Source organism: Haemaphysalis longicornis, unplaced genomic scaffold, assembly GCF_048455015.1.
Source record: "Haemaphysalis longicornis isolate Haplotype H1 unplaced genomic scaffold, Haemaphysalis longicornis Haplotype H1 scaffold_75, whole genome shotgun sequence".
NCBI classification, from domain to species: Eukaryota; Metazoa; Arthropoda; class Arachnida; order Ixodida; family Ixodidae; genus Haemaphysalis; species Haemaphysalis longicornis.
In genome coordinates this window covers 597,235-618,477 of record NW_027526434.1, presented here as the reverse complement: position 1 = coordinate 618,477, position 21,243 = coordinate 597,235, and the positions used below count along the sequence as shown (strand labels likewise).

At 46.9% G+C, this 21,243-nt stretch overlaps 1 long non-coding RNA gene across 3 annotated transcripts in view; it reads right to left on the bottom strand.

Annotated features, from left to right (window-relative positions):
• Window positions 1-546: 546 nt before the first annotated feature.
• Window positions 547-21,243, bottom strand: part of LOC144148067 (uncharacterized) — a 97,687-nt gene continuing 76,990 nt past the window's right edge. For 2 of the 3 annotated variants that reach the window (XR_013317955.1, XR_013317954.1), the window contains one exon: window positions 547-839. This is a non-coding gene — a long non-coding RNA (uncharacterized LOC144148067). Of the gene's footprint in view, window positions 840-13,567; window positions 13,976-21,243 lie in introns of those variants that run through there. The other variant, XR_013317956.1, reaches the window with a different exon arrangement.

Sequence of the window (21,243 nt, the reverse complement as noted above, 5' to 3'; positions counted from 1 at the left end):
AGACTACACGGGGAGAAGGGGACCTTCTTTTCAACCCCCGGGGCGTGACGCGAACGTCTACAGCCTGTCATAAGCGGGTAACTGGCGGGAAACCCTCTTATGCTACCTTGGCATCAAGGCTGCCAGAACCGAGGCCCTCGCTAAGCTTTCGCACGATAAACGGGTTTGGAAATGAGGGGCTCGTTAGGAAATACAGAAAGAAATGCCGGCAGTCTACAACGCCAAAGAAGGCATAGGGGAATGGTTAGACTATTTTTTACCGTTAGTGACGTTACATTATTTTTTATTATTACGTGAGAAAGAAAGAAAGAAAGAAAGAAAAACACGCGCCCAGAGTGGGGACCGAACCCACGCCTTTCGATTAGATCTCGAATACCTTACCAATTCGGCTATCTGGGCGACTGTGTTCTCCTTCACTTTCTGTGGTATTTATATTTACTACAACTGTATCTGACGCTTGAGGGTGGTAGCCAGCGCCACTCATGATTGTCTCAGCATATATAACGGCTTAGTTTTCATACTATAAGAAAATAATGACGCAATAACCACTGTGCGGAATGGAAAACTTTATTACCCGCTGACAAACAGCTTTTCGTCAGCACACAGAAGCCTTTGGCGCCTTTATTGAAACATGAATTTTTTGTTGAAATAACCTGTACTAATCTTTTTCGCCGGGACGAAGGAATGATTACACTGTACAATTAGTGTTATAGACGTAATATTCAGGTGGTGTTGTGCAGTACGTTTTGTACAATTGCTCGCACCGAAATACAAACCAGGGTTGGTCGGGCCATCGCGGTACGTTCTAATGCGCACCTCACAGGTTTTTAGACTCGAACCTGCGAGAAAAAGCAACATAAAAAACGTTTTGGCATAAAATGTTGCATGCATGTATAAAAAAGCATTAATGAGGGCAGCAAAAACTGAGCGCTAATGAAAACATTCAATTTTTCAGGGGTTACCTTCTGAGCCGTAATATTTTCAACATCTAAACTATTAAATGGACATTAAAGAGTGGAAAAGAGATTGCCTGTACAGGTAGAAAACGGTGCAAAGTATCTGCGCCATTGCTGCAACCAGCCGTCATTAAATAAGGTACAACACGCCAAAACATAAAAACTGATGCGGACGCCTCGCACAATTTTTCAGCCCTATGGTTTTGGACGTCACGAAAGCAGTAACGCCGAGAGCTCATTGGTGAAGCAGATCCAAATGTTTGCTTGAAATAAAAAGTTCTGAAGTGCCTGGGAATGTCACAAAATGTAAATTAAAAAACCGCGTTTGATCACCGTTTTTATTAGATAGACACTGCAGCTTTAATAGGTTGCTAGACGGGCTGCTGCGCTCACACCCCAGGTCAAGTGGCAAAGTCAGCCTTAATGCTTTCAGTTTCGGTTTTCCAAAGGCCTGCTTTACCTTGTGTGAAATATGCGAACTCCATAATACACGAAAAAAAGTTGCAGATGACATCTACGTTTAGCTCAGAAGATGTACGTCGCGAAAGCGTTTCTCCGTAGCCGTTACTTCTGAGACGTCGCATTTGCGGCATTTACGATGTATGCTTCACGAGCACAGAGGGTTGGGAAAGGGAGAAATACCAGCAGCAATAGCTTTGAATTGCCATGGCCCAGGAAAGAGACAAGCCCTCGGTGCTTCTGTGGCTTCAGTTGTGAGCGTCAAATGTTGCTGCGGCCGCTTGTTGGGAAGCTTGAACGAGAGGGAGACAGTGTCAGTGGTTCAAGTGTTTATTCTCCAATTCCTTTGCCGGACGGAACGTGCTTTTTTTTTGTAAAGATAGTGACAGCGAGAGAGAGAGGGATAAAGTTGAGAGCGAGGATATTTTGAAACAGCGTGTAAACATATGGGATGGAGCTCAAGCACGGAAAATTAGTTCAGGGTCCCAAAAGCCGCAGTGTCTTGCCTTCCGCTGTCAACCAGCTCACGATGATCACTACGTATCGAGGTGGTCAAAGCTACCTCTTAGATCTCGATAGAAGTGGGATATGCAATGTATGAGTTGTTCTCACGAAGGCATATCATGCATATTGCTAGATTGCGTCGAAACGGGTAGAAGAGTGGATGTATCTCCGAATTTAGCACAGTTGTAAGTTAACGTCTGATCTTCCCAGCGAACATCTTCCCCACACATTCGTAGATACTTGTGTTGGTTTATCGTCAACAGAGTTTGCAACTCTTTGGCATTGAGATCTCTTGTGACGCGGGAACAGATCGCTTTCCTAGGCGTAGGTCGAGGAGGTGTTCGGAACGGTTTTCTTGGGGGGGGGAGGCGGGGGCACAGTACGTGATCCATGTGCCTCTTCGTCGGTGCGTGGTGCTCTTCCAGGACCTTGTGTCCGGGTCTTCTAGGTGATGATGTTGAATTGCTTCATTGGGTATGACAGTAAGCCCTTTGAGAGTCTGTAATGCTGTACACGCTTCTATTCGATGTTACCACTAATCGAATTGCCAACAGGATGACCCCAGCTTCACTTCTTCGATCCTGCGAAGTAGGGCCATGCAGTCACAATGATTGCCAGAGTAGTCAACTACTACGATTGTTGCCTCGTACGTTCGTACATTCATGATTCGCGTATATATCGAATTCACATGATTTGGGAAGTTTCGTCGAAAGAAATTGATTCTGCCAGATCACCTGTAATTGTACAGGTTTGGATTGATGGCTTCGTAGAAAAGTGTTTTTTTTTTGCATTCGCTGGATCGGTGATATGAACATCATTGCGTCCAGCCATTTTTTTTGTGTGTGGTAATGATGGTGCGCGGAGGAGGTGGGGGGGGGGGGTAGGTCTGCTATACGATGGCCCGTCGCGATATTTTTTCTCACCCGCTCCTTTGATGTGGGGAGGGTGGTTTCGCTGATTTTTTTAAAAGCATTATGAAGCCACAATTTGAGGACCTTTTCATTATCATCATCGACCGCCTATGTAGGTCTACTGCAAGAAGGAGGCCTCTCCATTTACCTTTACCCGTTCCAGTCCTGCGCTGCCCGAGCCCGTTCTTTGCCTCCAAATTTGCCTATTTTGTCCCTCCACCGAGTTAATGTCCTTTCCCCTCTGGACTCACCTCTGGGTATGTTTTTTTACCCTGGTGGCCTGCCGTTTGTCATTTCGTCTCACGGTAAAAATTGCGACGTGGAGGGCTGCCTTATATGCAGTCGTTGTGATGATGTTTATTTTGTTGTCTTCAGTGCTGGTATGTTCTCCGATATCCGGCTCATGATCAGTCGCTGAGTGAGTAATCGTTACCGCTCTGATTTTGTCCTCTTCTCTTGATTAGGCATTTCATAATCTAGGCGAGATTGTGAGATTGGCTCTGCCGCATGACTTTGGAGCCATGCGAAGAATGTTTACGTGATATATCGCCGGCTGTGTGGCGCCATTCATCATTTGCCAAACAGAGGTTGAGGTGAACAGAGAACCGCGAGAATATCGAACATGAGTTTGAAAATTCGTGTAATTAGACGGTATATACTAGGCTTTATTTTGTTCCTTTCAGCATATAATCTATTCCCTCCTTAAGTTTTGAGATACTGCTGATGATAAGTTTTCCCGTTTTTATTGGTGTCCAAATCTTGGCGCTATCAGCAGTTCCGGTGAAAAACGCGCCGCAGTGGCTCAATGGATAAGGTGTTGCACTGTTGACCCCAAGCACTTGGGTTGAATTTCCCGTGGTGGCGGCCATTTTTCTGAAGGAAGCAGAAAACCAAAACACCCGGGTGTCGAGATTTCGGCGCATGTTCAAGGGTCGAAATTAATTCGGAGGCCTTTACTACGGCGCGTCCCATATGCCAGGTGGGGCTTGGGCCCCAATGCCACCTAAAATTTAAACCTTTGAACTTCCTTTGGAGGAGGCACTTTGGTGTGATGGAGTCCGTGTCGAATGAACATGCTACATTCCCAAGGGTGTAGAATAACCTTCGCTGCGCAAATGCGGCCTTTGCTGGAAATGCGTTTCGTTTCTTTCGTCGCCGCCGTGGTATCATTGCTGTCCTTGACACACATCAGCTGCCGCTGTGCCATATAACAGGGGCCCTATTCTCAACTGCACAAATTCCTAGGGAATCGGGAATTTGCCGGAAGTCTTTTCTGATTGGCTTTCAATTTCGGTCTCGTGTTTCCGGTTGACAAAGCGGTTGTGTGTGTTTTCTTCATGTTGACGTTTTATGACGTGTACTGTAAACAGTTCTAAAGTTTGCCTCATTTTAATCTACGTGACGTGCACAATTCGTGACCGGCAATGAAAAACTAGAATATATGCAACGGCCATGACAACGTATGCCTGTCTCTGCTATTCAACAACAATACTGCTTTTAATACACGCCCTCTCTGTGATGGGCAGAGATGGAGTGACGTAATTTAAACAGTTGGCGGGAACGGTCACGTCACGAATTGGCAACTTCATACTTCGTAAAAGTGACGTAATGGTATGTAACAGCTTGAAAATGGCGGCTGCTTTTGCCGCGATATTGGGAAAAACATTTCCCCGACCTTCGACGCCGCGAAATGTCCGCGAATTTGCAACAGGCGCAGTTTCGCATGACGCGCGGTTTTAAAGCACGTTTTCTAGCGAAACAAATAATAGTTTCGACTGTCTCCAAGTCAGCGATCACAAAAACCGTGAAGTATTTTGCTTTTATGCTTGGAAAAAAAAATTGTTTGGCGTTACCGCAACATAAGAGAGCAATACAAGCCTCTCCATGGCAAAGAGAACCAAATGCATGTTATTTGTCCACGCTCCACCTAGTCAGCTGGTGGGCCACACGATCAAACACAAGAAAAGTGTCTCGTTTGTTTACTACAGCGTAGATTGAAGTCAAGCGCCTGTGCCTGTGCCTCTGCCGCCAGTTGTACCATATCATGCACTCACTAAGTAACTCTCTTTTCTTGCCACCATGCTACATTTCATCCCGCAGCGATCACCACTTCAAAGTTGGAATTCCAAGCAGCCGTACAAATCTTTATTTTAATTCATTCATGCCCACAACAAGCTCGGACTGGAATCACCTTCCCGCTTCCATCGCATCAATTACTGACCCTGCCAAATTCAAGAGTACCCTATACGCGCACCCTTTTTAAACATGCTTCATTTGTTTGTGCAGATGGTTATTTGTTTTTCCACCACTCCTCCCTGTAACGCCTTGTGCATTGAGAGTAAATAAATGAAATGAAAAGCTTGACGAATGAGTGAATCTGCGACATCGGTACAATACGCGGTTATCACGCGTAGCGCTTTACTGCTCTTGTGTGTCACACAAGCGATGGTCACCGCCGTCTTTTTCTGTGATCGCGGCACAAACTTGTAACATAGCGGCAGACGATAGCCTGGCGGCGTGGGAAGGTGATAACGCAACAAAGCTTGCATTGAAGCAGAGAGCCCAACTATGTTACTAAAAGCGATTTAAATAAATAAATAGATACTGTACAAAATTGTGGAATGTTTTTTAGCTCGACAACCACGTTTCGCTCACTTTTGAATCAACGTTACTCGATCGCCTTGTGGTGTTGACACCAATTTTGACCTGCAGAAATGCGTTGTTCTTGTCAGCCTCAGCTACCGTCTTAATTTTTAGAGTACATGCAAAGTATTTTTATATATTTCTCGCGCAATATTTGATATCTTTCTTGCGCAATGCCTTGATTGCGATCTTTATGAGAAAATCGTCAAATTACACTGCATGTCGTTACAGCTACAAGTGCAGCACGTCACTGATTGCTTACGTCGTGCTAGCGCAAAAAAAAACATGGCGAATTGCCGGCAATTTGTGCAGTCGAGAATCAGGCCCCCAGATTACAGCGAGCAATGGAATGTGTCTGCCTCGGTCGTAGCTTCCGGCTGGCAGCGATGACGTACTTCCGTGAACGCTGGATGAGCACGTCTTGTAGCGGACGGCTGGCAGCCACGGTAAAAGCGAAAAATAAGCCTAATAATGCTATCCCTATAACCCTGTATTGCCCAACGATCGTATGAAACGCCATCTTTCGGGTTATTTTACTCGCAAGTGGGGCTTTCGAATGCCAAGGAATGCCCACTGCATCATTTCTCATAAGTCTAGAGCTTGTTTTTTTTTTTAAACATAGGTTCATAACTCGCCGCATCTGGTCTCAAATACAGTTTGACAGATCTATTCCCCCATCGTAAGCTCGCCTGGCGGGTCTACACCTAATTTTAAAGAGTGTATGTTACACTTTTCATGGTGTATATAATACACATTATATACCCACTTTCTATGTAGGTATACATAAACCGACATGTAAATAGATAAATGCTGCGTTATACAGTAAATGTTTTATGTTGGTATTTATACACTTGCATTTTATGTGTGCATGGTACATTATGGGATATTATATCCCCGGGAGAAAAAAATGTTCTTTGCGTTTCATAATTCTTTGAGCAACGCCACTTGTATGAACGTTGCCTGACGCGTCGCCCGCTTTCCAATGGCAGCGGTAGGGGCGCTTAGTTCATCAACTCAACCCGCCGCGGTGGCTCAGTGGCTAAGGCGTTGCGCTGCTGAGCACGAGGTCGCGGGCTCGATTCCCGGCCACGGCGGTCGCTTTTCTGATGGAGGCGCAAAGCAAAAACGCTGTGTGTGCGAGATTTCGGCGAACGTCGAAGATCCCCAGGTGGTAGAAATTAATCCGGAGCCCTCCACTACGGCGCGCCTCATTGCCTCCGTTGCGTTGGCGCGTTAAACTCCACAATCAATCAAGTTCAGCACTCAACCGGTATGTGGCGCACGCCGGCGGGCGTGCACCCTTACGTCACTGCTCGCGAGTCGCGAACACTGCACCCAATTCTACGGCGTGTGTCTGCCAGCTTGCCTCGAATTCTTCGGGGCACCGCCAGGGGAACACTAGACAAACTTTCAACTATTTTGCATAGTTTCCGAGAAGCGGCGGTGGCTGGTGGACATGAAAGCACGTAGGAAGCCTAAGGAGCGGGAAAGGGTAGGAGAGAGCGACAGGAGAGTGGCTGTTTGGCCATTTTTCGCTCACGCATTAGGCAAGGATTATACAGGCGGCGTTGGTTTCAGTAACAATGCTGTAATACAGCATTAAAATTTTTATCTATTGCCTTTCTTGTTTGCGTATTACAAAGTTAAAGGCTAGCGAGCTTCTACCAGCAATGTCTCCGGCAGGCAGTGGCAAAATCAATTAGATATACTGCCGGTAGTTAGCCGACTCTTCTGAGCACGGTCTTTTGTTCCCTGCTCGCCGATAACGTTGATAAACTGTCGGTAAGGATCGCCTGTGCCAACGGAGCAACGGGTTTTTTATTGCTTCAAGAAAAAAACAGCTCTAAAAATCGCGACAGAAAAAAAAGAAAACGACGAGACCGATGCGCTGCTGATTCCCAACCCGCGTCTGGCGCGAATTTTTAAATGCAGAGCATTTCAGTAACTCACGATGTCACCCGCGTTGACGTCCGTAGTCCGCACCGTCGTAGTCCCTACTATTTAAAAAAAATTACTATCCGGCGGCCGGTTTCGATCCCTCGACCCTGCGGGCGGAACGCAATGTACATGGTGCTCTACCCACTGCGCCACAAAGCCGACACAGAATGGGACGCTACGAACGCGCCTTATATCGTTGACTCATTCAAATTACTGCTGACTAGCGCTCTCTCGTGAGCAGTTGCCACAAGTGCAACAACATTAACGTAACGCAAACTACTTAACGTCGTGCGCCCCCGGAAATGCTCCGCATTTGATCGTGCCCCTCGCGAGGGGGATGTTTCACTGCGTCTTCTCTCGGTCGTGGGACCCGTGGCGCCATCTGGCGGAGGCGCGGCACAACTCGTAGCACTTTGAAAAGACGCGGCGCCAGCCAGCTGTGTGTGTGCGTGCCGCACTTGTACAAATAGCGAGTGCATTGGCTGTCCACAGAGCAAAGCATTCGTGCAAGTAAGCCGTTGCAGTCAGTCAGTCAGTCAGTCAGTCAGTCAGTCAGTCAGTCAGTCAGTCAGTCAGTTAGTTAGTTAGTTAGTTAGTTAACAACTCAGCAAGCATTTGCGTTTCTTGCTTTGTAAACAAAGCGAAACACGCAAGAATGACGAAATTTCCTCGACTCATTCAAACTACGTCAAGAAGCTGCTGATACAACGCATTCACTACCACCAACTCTTTGTTTGTTTCTTCTTTCTATAAGGACACAGCGCAATTTTTAATTTTCTGAAGCGAACACATTACCCCAGAAAACTCTCTACTTCTTGTCAATCCCTCAAATGCATATGTGTCACGAAGAAAACCAAAATCCCTCGCTACAGGAAGTTGGGGAAGCGCAAAAGCTTTCTGTCATCAAAACTGCGTCAGAAGTGCGCCAAAACCTCCGTTAAAAGTGCGTCCAACTTCATCTGAAAGTGCGTCCAATCGATTGTCTTATATATCACTCAAAAGACCCAAATCGCAAACGAACCCGTGCGACCCATTTTTTCACCCGCGAAGAACAAGCGCGTGCACGCAAGGACATTGTTGTTGTTAAATCTTTTATTCAAAAAGGGAAGGCCGGAGGCTTTGTGGGGGAGTTGCGAGGGGAGGATTCATGGTTGAAGGGTGCTCGTATGAGTTCGTGGTATTCGGGAAACGGCATCAGTTTCCCACAGGACAACTGTTCAACATTGAATGGTCCATTCACTGGCGTGGGCCATCGCTATATAACTCGCGCTAGACCGCTCCTAGTGCCGAACCGTATTATAAGGTTAATGGTGTGTTCATCTAATGTGAGGGGATCGATACGGTTTGAGGTATCTGGGTTTGGGGAAGTGCAATTGCGGTATTGAAAGAATTTGGGGCATATCCAGACCAGGTGGTGCAAATCAGTCTGGACGGCTTGCTGACAGTATGGACATTTTGGGTTGATGTGGGGGTAGTGCCATTTGCGAATTGTTTCCGGTGAAAGTGATGCGTCTGTATAGAATTTGTTAATAAATATTTCTTGGGTTCTTGTAAGGGAAAGTCTCTGTGAAACGTGATCCTTCGGTGTAAGTTGCTTGAGTCGGAGTTTCTTTTCGTGTTTGTACTGGTGTATGCGGATGGCGGGGGGTACGCTGGTAGTTTCGGTCGTGTCCAAGCATTCAGGAAGGTCTGAAGGCTGGGCGACGGTGGGATCAGCGGAGGAGAGAAAAGAGCAAGCCTCCTGCGCAGCTTCGTGGGCTGCCTGATTTCCCGGTGCCGCCAAATCATGGCCAGGAGTCCAGTCTATGCGGACTTGAATGCCATAGAGTTTTATAGTCATTGTTGGCCTGATAATTTGGTTTACGGAAGGGTGCGTTGAAAAATGGTCGCCGAAGTTCTTGAAATGCTTCGTAGCAATCAGTTATTATTTTGATCTTTTTTGGTATCGGTTGATGATGGTCATACATCAAATATTCAAAGGCATGGGTAATGGCGAGTAGTTACGCTTCGGTGGGTGTAACAGCAATTTTGGAGTGTCGGGTTCCTATAATGGGTCGGTCATCTGGGGAAACCCAGGCAGTTCCATTTAGTGGTGTCAGGCTGGCATCAGTATAAACGTCGATTTCGTCTGGTTGTTTTTTGGAAAATAGACTCTGACAACGTTTTTCTCTAGAAATGGCCGTTGTGCGGGTGGTGGGGTGAGTTGTTGTTGGTTCGGTCAGGAGAAGTCGTTGCCACGGAGGAATAGGTATCGGGAAGTCAGGTAAGGGGATACAATCTTGCTTATCCCAGGCCGTGAGTATGGCACCTTGATGGGTATGCTTCCGCTTGAAGTTGTATTGGTGGGTTTGCTCTTGAGTAATTTTTTCAATTGGTAGAAGGGCAACCGCAGATTGGAGGTTAGAGATTTTTGTATGGCGTGGTAAGCCAGTGATTGTACGAACAGTCGCATTGTGAAGGACATTAAGAGTGCGTCGTTGGGTAAAATTCAATGTGTAAGATTGGGCTCCATATGAAAGAATACCGACTGCGACGGCGCTGACAAGTGTGTGCACTGCTTTTTGCTTTGCTCCTCCATGCTTATTAGATAGTCTTCGTATGGCATGTTGAGTCGAATTCCATTTCTGTTTTAGTTGATTCAGCCATATAGTCGGGATACTTTTGTAACCGACGGCGATGCCCAGTAGGTGAATGTGATCGAGTTTGGCGGTGATCGGTGTGGTGCCAACGATGATGCAAGGCGGACTAAAGTCAGGAGCTGGGTTGTGGCCAAAAACTGACAGGAATTCTGTTTCATTAGGGGCTAAGGAAAGCCCGAGATCCGGTAGGGTAGATTCAATGCTTTCTACTGCATTTTGAAGGGCCGTAATCATAGTCCGTTCATTCGGGTAGTCCTTTGACCCGGTCCATATTGTGATATCGTCCGCATAAATAGTAAACCTCGCATTACTGTCTCTTTGAAAGTACCGGGCTATCCTAGTCATGGCTAGATTAAAGAGTGTGGGACTGAGGACCGGACCTTAAGGAACTCCTCTGTCGAGGTAGAAGGTACGAGGGGTTCAACCTGGGAGTGTTCCTTGAAGCTTGATGGGACGGGCTTCTAGGAAGTTTTGAACCCATGTCTGTGCTCTTTGGCTAGGAAAGGACGTAGCAAGTTCATCGAGGATGGCGCTTTGACTGACACAGTCAAAGGCCTTTCGGAGATCCTGTGCAAGTACATAGTCCGGGAGTCTCGAGCAGCTTGAGCGATTAATGACGTGTCGCAGCAGCCATAGGCTTTCGGTAGTACCGAGATTCGGGAGGAAACTAGTTTGCGCTGGGTGAAGGTATGGTTCGACATATTCGAGGTAATGCACTATTCGATTATTATTGAGTCGTTCCATGAGTTTGCCTAGGACAGGTGTGAGGGAGATTGGCCGAAGATGGGAAAACTTGTTAGGAGAGGGCTGTTTTTAGTTAGGTTTCGGTATGAGATAGATGAGGAATAGCTTGAGATGTGGAAGTACCTGTCCGGTTTCCCAGGAATCGTTGATTTGTTCCAAGAGTTTGTATCGTGCTGGTTCTGGAAGGTTGCAGAGGTGGTTCCATTGTATGCTGTCGTGTACGGTGGCAGACTTCGGTCTGCCTTGACAAATAGCTGTAGAAGGTTCAGCAATTGTGAAGGGGCTTTCAAGGTCGGAGCATGGTTCCGGGACTGGGATTTCGGGTAGAGGGGATGTTAGAGTTAGTGATACGTGTGAAAAGAAGCTTTTGAGCAGCGACTCTTCGGTATCCATGGGATTCGTGCTGCTCAGCATGATGGTGCTAATTATTGGTGTCTTACTGCGTTTTTTGACCCCAAGGCTTCGGTAAAGTTTCCATAAAGAAGCATAACGTGGTGTTTTCCCAAGGTTGTGACACCGATTTACCCAGTTGTCCCTTAAAAGTTCTTTTTGGTATTGGTTAATGACCTTGTACTGATGTCGGATACGGTGGAGTATGTTGTGCCTTCTTCCAGTTGAGCGGTAGAGCTGGGTGAGGTACTCCACTCGCTTCCAAGTGTTGGCGAGGTGATTGTCAAAGGTAGGGGAATCTTCATCGCATGTAATTGTTTCCAATGCAGCAGCAGAGAATTTCCGTATAATATCAGCCATTGCTGCAAGTGATGTAGGGGGGTCGTATTGAAGCAGACGATCTCGGAAGGAAGACCAATAAAAATGGGTGCACTGTTTCTTGTTCCGCCTGTCCCGGATTTGTTTGCCGCGAAATGTGATGATAATAAGGAAGTGATCACTGCCCCACGTTGTAGAGCAGGGTAGCCATGATTTAGTAACACCTGTCGAGGCCCACGTAAGGTCTGGTGTGGTATCCTTTTGAGATGGATGGAGACCGATGCGGGTAGTGTATATTGTATCATTGATTAGTTGAAGATTTAAGATTTCAGTAAATCGAACGAGCTTTGTTCCGCGAGCCGAATTTGTTGAATATCCCCATGCCGTATGATGTGCATTGAAGTCACCCCCGACGAGAATGGGGGTATTTGGATGTGCATTGATAAGGTATTGAAACCATGTGAAGGGGCCCGTGCCGGTGGAGGCAGGGTATGGTTGATAGTAGGCGGACACCAAGACTAACTTTTTAGCGTGGGGTGGCTGGGCGACAATGGGCACAACTTCGTGCATCTTCGAGTTCGAGGCGGGAACCTGTAATTGTACAGCCGGAATCGACGCATCGACAAATATTGCTGCATACCCGGGGGCTGCTGGTTTTCGTGATATGGAGGGACTTACGAAAGGGTTGTAGGCGGAAATGTTGGGGTATCCAAAGTTTCTTGAATGAGGAGGAAAGCTGGTCTGAGTTGCTTTACTTTACCGGTTCGGCAGTTCTACTGTAGGGCTGTGAGTGATGTGGGAGTCATGCTTTGGATCGAGGTTAAACTTTTCTAGGGGGTTTGCGGATGGGTTCCGTAGGGCGCATCGATTTGAGGACTTGCTGGAGAAGGTCTCTGATTTGGTTGAGATGACCTTCAAAATATTCCGGCATGCGACGGCCGTCGTCAAACCATGCAAGCCGTTCTTAATGGATCTCCGTGCGAATTGTTTGCAACGTCTGGGTCATCTGGTGGTCATTTTTCGCCTGAGAGGTAGAGGTTCGCTTAGAGTTGGGGCTGGGGCCGTGAACTGTGAGTGGTGCTATAGAATGTTTTGATGGCGGGTTATTTAGGGCGTTCCACTTGGGCGCATGCGCTCGCTTCAGCTCAGCGATTTCAGCTTTAAGTTGCTGATTTTCAGTTCGAAGAGCATTCAATTGAGCAAGGATGGCGGCGATTTGTGGATTTTGGTCGGTTGTCCTTGTCCTGGCTGCATTTCTTGTTTCGTTTAAAGGGGCTGTAAGTGAAGCAATGTCTATTTCTTTGGTGCTGTTCTTGACACGGTCTACCCACGAAATTCCTTGAGCTTTATCATTGGAAGGAGAGCTCTGGGTGGTTTGGGGTACGCGTTCAGGGCAAGTTGGGATCAGCGAAATGTGACCGAACTCATCCCAGACCACGCTGTAAATCGCCGAGCCACAGTCGTCTGATTCTGGGTGCTTTTTTCTGCATAAGCGGCACACGGTTTGGGAGATGCAGTACTTTGACCTATGACAAATGTTCCGACAATTAAAATACACCATTCTGCGTGGTTGGTATGGGGACACTTTTACATTGGCCATATAGTATTTGGCAATTTTAGGCGGCACGGGGGAATCGAATGTAATGACAGCTTTGTTAGTGTGGGCAAGGCGGTGGAAGTCGAGGATTTTGGCCTGTTCACATCGTAGCCATTGCTTGATTTTATCATTGCTGTCGCTGGGTTCGATTTCGATAACCACACGAGAGGAGTTGGGCCGGTAGAGGGAAGGCTTTATTTTGATTAGGAGGGTGAAAGTGGCGCAAGACTGAGGAAACTGAAGGTGCGTTACTGTTAGGGGGTGGTCCTTGTGGGTTTCGTTGTACGTCGTGATGTGCAGGCAATTTTCGAGAGTATCGTATTAATGAGAGGCTAGTTCTTCTAGGTACGGTTGGGGGGCAGTGTTACCGATAAGGTGAGCGAGAGTTTGTTTGGGTATGTTGTTAATGTTAAATTTTGTTTTCTGTATTAGCCCGAGCAGATATCGAGGTCGACTCACCCGGTTGATTTGGTTGACAGGAGGGTGTGCAGCGGAGTATCTTTTCCACGTGACCGACTTGCAACGAGGATCGGGGCCTTGATGTCCAGTCTGAAGGAAGTTTTGGAGGCGTCTTGATTCCAGCTGAGTTGAGGAACAGGATTGGTGTCTTCAGCAGGAACAGTTTCTGTTTCATTTATCGCGACGTCTTGCGGTGGGGCCGGATGGTTAGCAGGGCTCGGGTCAGATGGCGTTGGAGAGGGGTGGGGATGCGCGGTAAGTTAGGGCTCTTGCGATTGTGAAGACGATTGCGGAGGCGAGCGGGGTCCTTCAGGTTTATCGGCGGGCATGGATACGCCAGGAACGGCGGCCGAAAGAGCCCCGGTGGTGTCGAGGAAGACATGCCCCATTCACTAGGCCGACGATATTCCAATGCAACTGCGAAGCAGTGGGCGATAAGAGATGCCAGTAAAGAGCGGTGAAAGTTCACTCACTGTAGGGGTACGTTTGAAGTGACCAAAAGGCAGTTTAACGGACAAAAGAACATCAAAAAAGAGACCTGTTGCAAAGTTGACGGTCCATGGTTCACTTCTCTCACGCAAGGACACCATTTTCTGGACAACAATATCTCGTGGCGAAAACTGCTGCTGTACACTCTGGAGGCCCGGCGCCGGCCGTCGAGACCGCCGCCTTAACTTTCTCAGGCGTTTCCTAATCTTTACATTAATCTCACCAGGCGGCAATACCTCCTAAACAGTTGTGCGGCTCTCAGCAAATGCAACAACCATGTCTTCGAAGCTACAAAACATGGGCGTAGTGTTTTTCTAAAACGTCTTATGTTGAAAAAGTGCTATCTCGTTTCAACCACTCACCTTGAAATTGGTAATATATTTTATGCCTCTTCGTCGGGAAGAGAAAGGGAGAGCAGACACGGCGGCGCCGTTTATCTCGAATCTGCCGCGGGTGGTTTGACCGACGCTCAAATCGGCCCCACCGTGGCGCGTCGCCAGTGCATGGAATTTGTGTCGGGCGCTCTGGCATGAAAACTCACACACGCATAAAAAATGAGTGGTTAAAGTCATTTGCGTGGGAGTTTTCCCCGGGGTCTCACTGGAAATAAAAATAACGACGCGTTGCGCCTCTGTCCAGTTTCTTCCTTCCGGCGAGACCTTCCTCTTTGCTTCGCGCTCGCTCGCCACTTTTTGTCTTTGTGTTTTTCTGTTATTTTTGGGGCCGGAGGCGGCGGCAAGGGGGACGGTTGGGCAATGTTCGCAGCAAGCGGAACAGTGGAGAAAGCATCTCGTTGGAGCTGGTTTTAAGCAGAATAATCTTTCTTCGGCTACTCAGGCGCGAAATTGTTGGCCTGTTTGTGTGTCTGGCTGGCTGGCTGCATGCGTCTGTCATAAAGATAATTTCTTATTGCAACCTAATATCAAGTCCTTCTGTATACACGGGAACTGAAGGGGTCGCTGTCATGTAGGTTTATGCATAAAATGTGTACTCTCTACAACAGGACGACTCTCTGTCCCGCAATTCACGCGCTTGACCAAAAGTTAAAAATAGTTCTTCAATGATAGCACCACATCGGTAAAATATTCCCTAGCTACTAAATCTCGTACCCTATTTTTTATTAGCAGTGTTCTGCAAAAATAAGACATTAGGAATATTTCAACCCAGACAGAAATACGATAGTTACATTTGCACTCTTCCTTTATTAAGAATAGACGTGGGGGTATTCTGGCCATCGGAAAAAAAACGCGATAAAACCAACCATTAAAACCACAAACGCAAAAAATTAGACCATCTTGCACTAGTGGAGCAAGGTTGTAAAAACAGCAGAGCTGGCGTTCCCTCTCCGTTCGTCGGAGGCCCGGCTGTTCCACCACACATGGATTTGAGAACGTGCCGCACAAAGTTATCCATGACTGCCAGGCCAAGACCGTTTTGTCCGCGGCCTTTCACATCTTTCCCGAAGTGGAGGGCGTTAGCACGCGCTAGCACCGACGGCAACCGGCTTCGTGAACGCCATCTGTAGCGCCAACTCGGCGTCTGTGCTCCCCACTTCTGGCGCCAACGCACGTTTAAAGGCAAGAACAGCACGCGAGAGATGACGCCACGAACGCTGGACAGAGTGTTCCGGATGGTCGATCTGGCTGATATCAGCGCTCCTCACAAGGCTGAAGCTCAATTGCGCTGTTTTTTTTGTATTTTTAAAAGCTCCTTATTGGGCGCAGGCCCACACTTAAGCCTGGATGATGCCAGGCACTTTTCACAAGGCGCACGTGATCGTGCTCCTCGTGAGGCGCGTTATGTGGCAGGGGCTACAGACGACTACCGTCTTTCGATGATCTTTTGATGAGCACATGAGCCATAATGCAGCACCTGCCTCGCACTCACTCTTCCGGTACAGACCTACACGAACGAAACACTCAAAGCGCGTCACGCAACGAAGCCAGTACGCAAGGTATTTTTGACAAGTGCTGTACCGGCTCCGCTTCACGCAACCAACAACCTCGCATGCGGATTTCTGGACATGGGCCACAAGGAGCGATATGCATGGCGCTCGAAACGCACCATACGTGGCGAACGACAGCGCACCAAGGTGTTTGGAGTTTCCAACGACAAAGGAAACGCACACAGCAGGAAACGCACCTGAATTGACCAATGACATCCAACCCACACCAGTGGATCTAACCACTGCGAACGAAATGCACAGTGCACGGAACGCGACCAAGCTAGTACAAACGGAGGAAACTGTATTCGCGACATTCTCCGCTCCCTTTGCTGCTATCCGGACATGGCTAGCGTATCCCCAACCGCAGAAATGAACCTTGACACAAGTAAGAAATGACCCAGGGCACGCGGCTGAACCGTACCGGAGCATACGAGCTCTGCGGCACCCACAGCTCCAAGCCGAGACCAGCCACCGAATGACATCACACTCGTGCCGGTAGGTCCGTCGACGAGCAGAGAAACGGCCAGCGCATGCGGCTGGTCTGAGCTAGAAGAAATAAAATCTTTGGCACCTCCTACTCCGAGCGAGACTCATCCGACAAACACCATTTCGTACAGGTGGACGTAACAGAGAACAAGCGGAGTCGGAATGAACGGAAGGCTTTAGAGCCTGCTTGTACGGGAGAGATACCGACCTCAGCATCCTCGAAACAACGGGAAAAAGTCGAGAGCTTGAGCGACGAGACGAGCATGGCAAGAACGACAACGAATGAAGCCGATACAGCCGAATGCATCGAATGCCATACCTATAACGTTACGTTTATGACACCAAGGAATGTGGGACCGAACGGACGAGAGGAACTACGCCCGCTTGCCCATATCAATGGTTTCACTTACTAGGCAACCACGGCAAAGATCCACAAGGAGCAGCTGCTTTGTGGAGCCGACGAACTGCCTGGATCACGAGCCACGTTGTCAACTACGGCATTGCCCCAGCGCGATATTAGGAGTGCCGGAATAGAAACGCTGTTAGTGGGTTTGGCAGCGCTTCTACAATGACGTTCGCTTACCTTTACCGTCTTCTCGCCCTACAGGTAATTAACTCACATTCTTTATATGCGCCACCATCTCATTACGCTTAATTGGTTGCGCTTTCAAGCCCACGTTGTTGCATTGAAATTGCTCAGGAATGTAGCCAAGTGTTACTTACCATACTTATATTATCACGGGACATCGCAGAAAACCCTGGCCCCCCCTAAAACTCGTTCATCAACCGATGACGTACCCGAAGACATAATGCCTGCCCTAGATGCTATTATGTCTTCACAAGCTACCATACTAAATGAAATGAAAGGCATTCACCTCAAATTATCAGAAAGTGACAAAGCCTTTGAATATATCTGAAACCACCTTACCAAAATCGAAGCTGACTGTTCATCCCTACTTACGATAAAACTTGCCCAAGTAAAAAACATTGAAGCCGCCGCTGACCAGAATACTAAACAAGTTGCTTACTTAGCATCAATAATAGATGATCTGGAAGACAGATCCCGCCATTCAAACCTTCCGTTTGACGGTGCCAGTGATAGTGATAAAGGAACTTTGGAGCAGGCAGAAAAGCTTGTGACAGAAAACTGCACAACCAATCTTGGCCTTCCCATCCAACCATCAGACATAGAACGCTGACATAGACTGGAAGCATTTAACCACGACACAAAGCGGCGATCATTGTAAACTTCGCTAAATATAAAATGAAACAGCCTGCTTTGTTACATGCCAAAAAACGAAAAAGCACTGACTATGCCATTTCTCAGGACTACTCCCAAAAAACATGGCTTGTCCTGAAACAACTTGTTGAATTCGGAAAATCGCAGCAGAATACCTTTATTCTTCGGCACAACAGACTAATAATCGGTGAAGACATGTACTACTTTGTCCATTCCCTACACAAGGTGGCCCCACGTTCTTCCTAGCTAGCAAATGCCCGTTCGTCATGTTTGTGCCACACGCCCCTGTCATGCATATATACCAATATCAGAAGCCTCTTGCCCAAGCGAGACTCACTGTCAAATCTTATCGGTACGACCGATTGCAACTTAGTCATACTAACAGAAACATGGCTCAAGCCACTGATTAACGATTCGGAACTCATGCCCATTTTTCCCAACTTCGATGTATTTAGACGGGACCGTGTCAACAAACGTGGCAGAGGCGTATTGATAGCCTCACATCACGAGCTACAGTGTTACCTAATTCATATCACTTGCGCATCTGAAATTGTTTTCATATCATCTTGGGCATCATATCCTCCTCTAATCATCGGTGTCTGCTACCGTCCACCCGATGCAGATACTGATTTTGTGACAGACCTGCAAGAATCACTGAACTATTTAAGCAAATCTTACAAAGTCGTCCCCGTCCTTCTTCTTGGAGAGTTTAACTTCCCTTCCATAATATGGTTTGACCTATCATCAACGATGTGTAAAAAAATACAGGATCAGAGTTTGTTAACACTTGCCTAACATTTGGTGTATCATAACTCATAAATTCACCAACAAGACAAACAGTCCTCTCTTTTAGCATATTAGATCTAGTGTTCGCCTCCCACCCGGATAACCTATTAAGCCTCACGCACTCACCAGAATTCAGTGATCATGCGATCCTCGCCGCCTCGTATCAGGCACAAGTAACACCCCAGATAAACCCGCCGCGGTAGCTCAGTGGCTAAGGCGTCGCGCTGCTGAGCACTAGGTCGCGGGTTCGATTCCCGGCAGCGGCGGTCGCTTTTCTGATGGAGGCGAAAAGCAAAAACGCCCAAGTGTACGAGATTTCGGCGCACGATAAAGATCCCCAGGTGGTCAAAATTAATCCGGAGCCCTCCACTGCGGCGCGCCTCATCGCCTGCGTTGCGTCGGCGCGTTAAACCCCACAATCAATCATCAACACCCCAGATAAAAACAAAGAAAAAGCTAACCTTGTATGACAAAGGCCACTACGATTCTATCAATGACGAACTAACCAGGTTCCGCTCTGCATTCCTAACACATTCCCCTACTCGTTCGGTTGAAGAAAACTGGTAACTTTTCAAAAATGCAATGCAGCAACTAATTGAAAAGCATGTTCCTACCATTACATAGTTGAACTCCCATCATCTGAGTGGTTTAATGCTACACTAAAACGCCTCAATAACAAAAAGAAAAAAAACATCAGATTGTGAAAAAGAATAACTCTCAGCATGCCTGGTCCAATTACCGTACAGCAGAAAAAGATTTTGAAGCACTCACTGTAAAACCAAAGCGCGCTTTCAACTCAACGACCTTGCCAGAAATGCTTCGTAATAACCCCCCTCAATTTTGGAAAACAATTATACCTAAGCCGCGCAAGCCCATATCGCTATGTGACCAAATTAACCTCCCTATACCCGACCAACGCGTTGCCCAAACACTGAATACTACCTTTTGTTCCAATTTCACTGATGAACCGAAGGTGATCCTTCTTTCTACCCAGGCCTCAACCATACCGTTATGTCGGACGTTACGTTTGAACCTAGTGGAATTATGAAACTCATTGAGTCTATCAAACTAACCTCCTCATCTGGTGTTGACGGTATTAACTCCAAAGTACTAAAAAACACAAAGCAAATCACGAGTGTTATTTTGTCATGCATATTTCAGCAATCACTGTCATCTGGGGTGGTACCATCAGACTGGAAAGTTGGTAAGATTGCTGCAGTTCCAAAAAAAGGTTCATCATCTTCCCCTACTAACTACCTACCAGTACTAACTGTCACCAGTATTTGTTCCAAACGAATGGAACACATCATTTACTCGCACGTGGTAAATTCTTGAACAGCAATCATTTCTTCCACCCGAACCAACACAGATTTTTAAAAGGAATGTCATGTGACACGCAGTTAGCACTATTTTTTAACGATATCAGTTTAAGTGTTGATGTTAATGTACCTGCAGATGTCTCGTTTCTTGATTTCGAAAACGTTTTCTACAAAGTTCCTCATAAGCCGTTGTTGCGAAAACTTTCGTGCCTAAACATTAATCCCCTTGTTCTTAACTGGTTGAAATCCTTCTTACTAACCATAATAATTTCGTTCAAACTAACAATTTCTCCTCTCCGATGTCACCCGTGGTTTCTGGAGTGCCACAGGGCACTGTTCTAGGCCCTCTTCTTTTCAAAATTTATATTGATGACCTGCCATCTAACATTCTCTCGAACGTAAGGCTTTTTGCTGAAGGTTGTGTTATTTATCGTCCTATTAATAGCGATCATGATGTAGATATCCTTCAGCCAGATTTAACTCTTATTACGAAATGGTGCGAGAAATGGCTAATGACCATGAATGTTAACAGAACGTCGCTCATTTCTTTCCATTGCCGCGAGACGTACCCATTACATAACTACTTCCTGAATGGGTCAGTTATATCATCTGTTTCTTCATATATGTAATTGGGCATTACCTTTTCTCAAAACCTGTCATGGTCTGTCTAGATTACACATATAATAAACGAAGCTAACCGGGTACTGGGTTACTTAAAACTACCCTTAAACTCGCCCCAGCCGCTGTTAAGATACTAGCCTATACTACTCTTGTGCGACCCAAACTGGAATACGCATGTGCAGTTTGGGACACTCATCAATCGAACCTTTCATTGTGCCGTTAATCAGTCCAAAATCGTGCCGCCCGGTTTATTTTGGTGACTACTCATACTACACCAGCGTGACCGACCTTAAGTCTAAAGCTAACCTACCAAATCTCGCAACAATACGCAAAAGTGCCCGCATATGTCTGTACCATAAATTATATCACTCGTCTTCTGGTAACTCCGTCATTACACATGCTCACCGCCACTCATGCCGTATGAACCATCCAAAAGCAGTGTACCCACCGCATGCCCGTACTTCTGCGCATCTTAATTCTTTCTTTATTCAAACAGCCATAGACTGGAACGGTCTCCCCATCGAAGCCACGCACCACTCCGATGCCGACAACTTCAAATCAGCCATCGAACGCATCATCCTTCTAGAAGATTGATGACCTCAGGTAATACCCGTCCCTAGGGGCATTTGAGGATGTAATAAATAAATAAATAATTTAAAAAAGCGAGATCTGAGCCGCAACAATTTTGACCGATTAGCCACGACACCCTTTAACAAAGGCACGCCTGTGCACGCTAAACGAACAGACAAACGGCTCCCACACCATATGCAACACACACCTCAATCAAAGCAACGTCTCC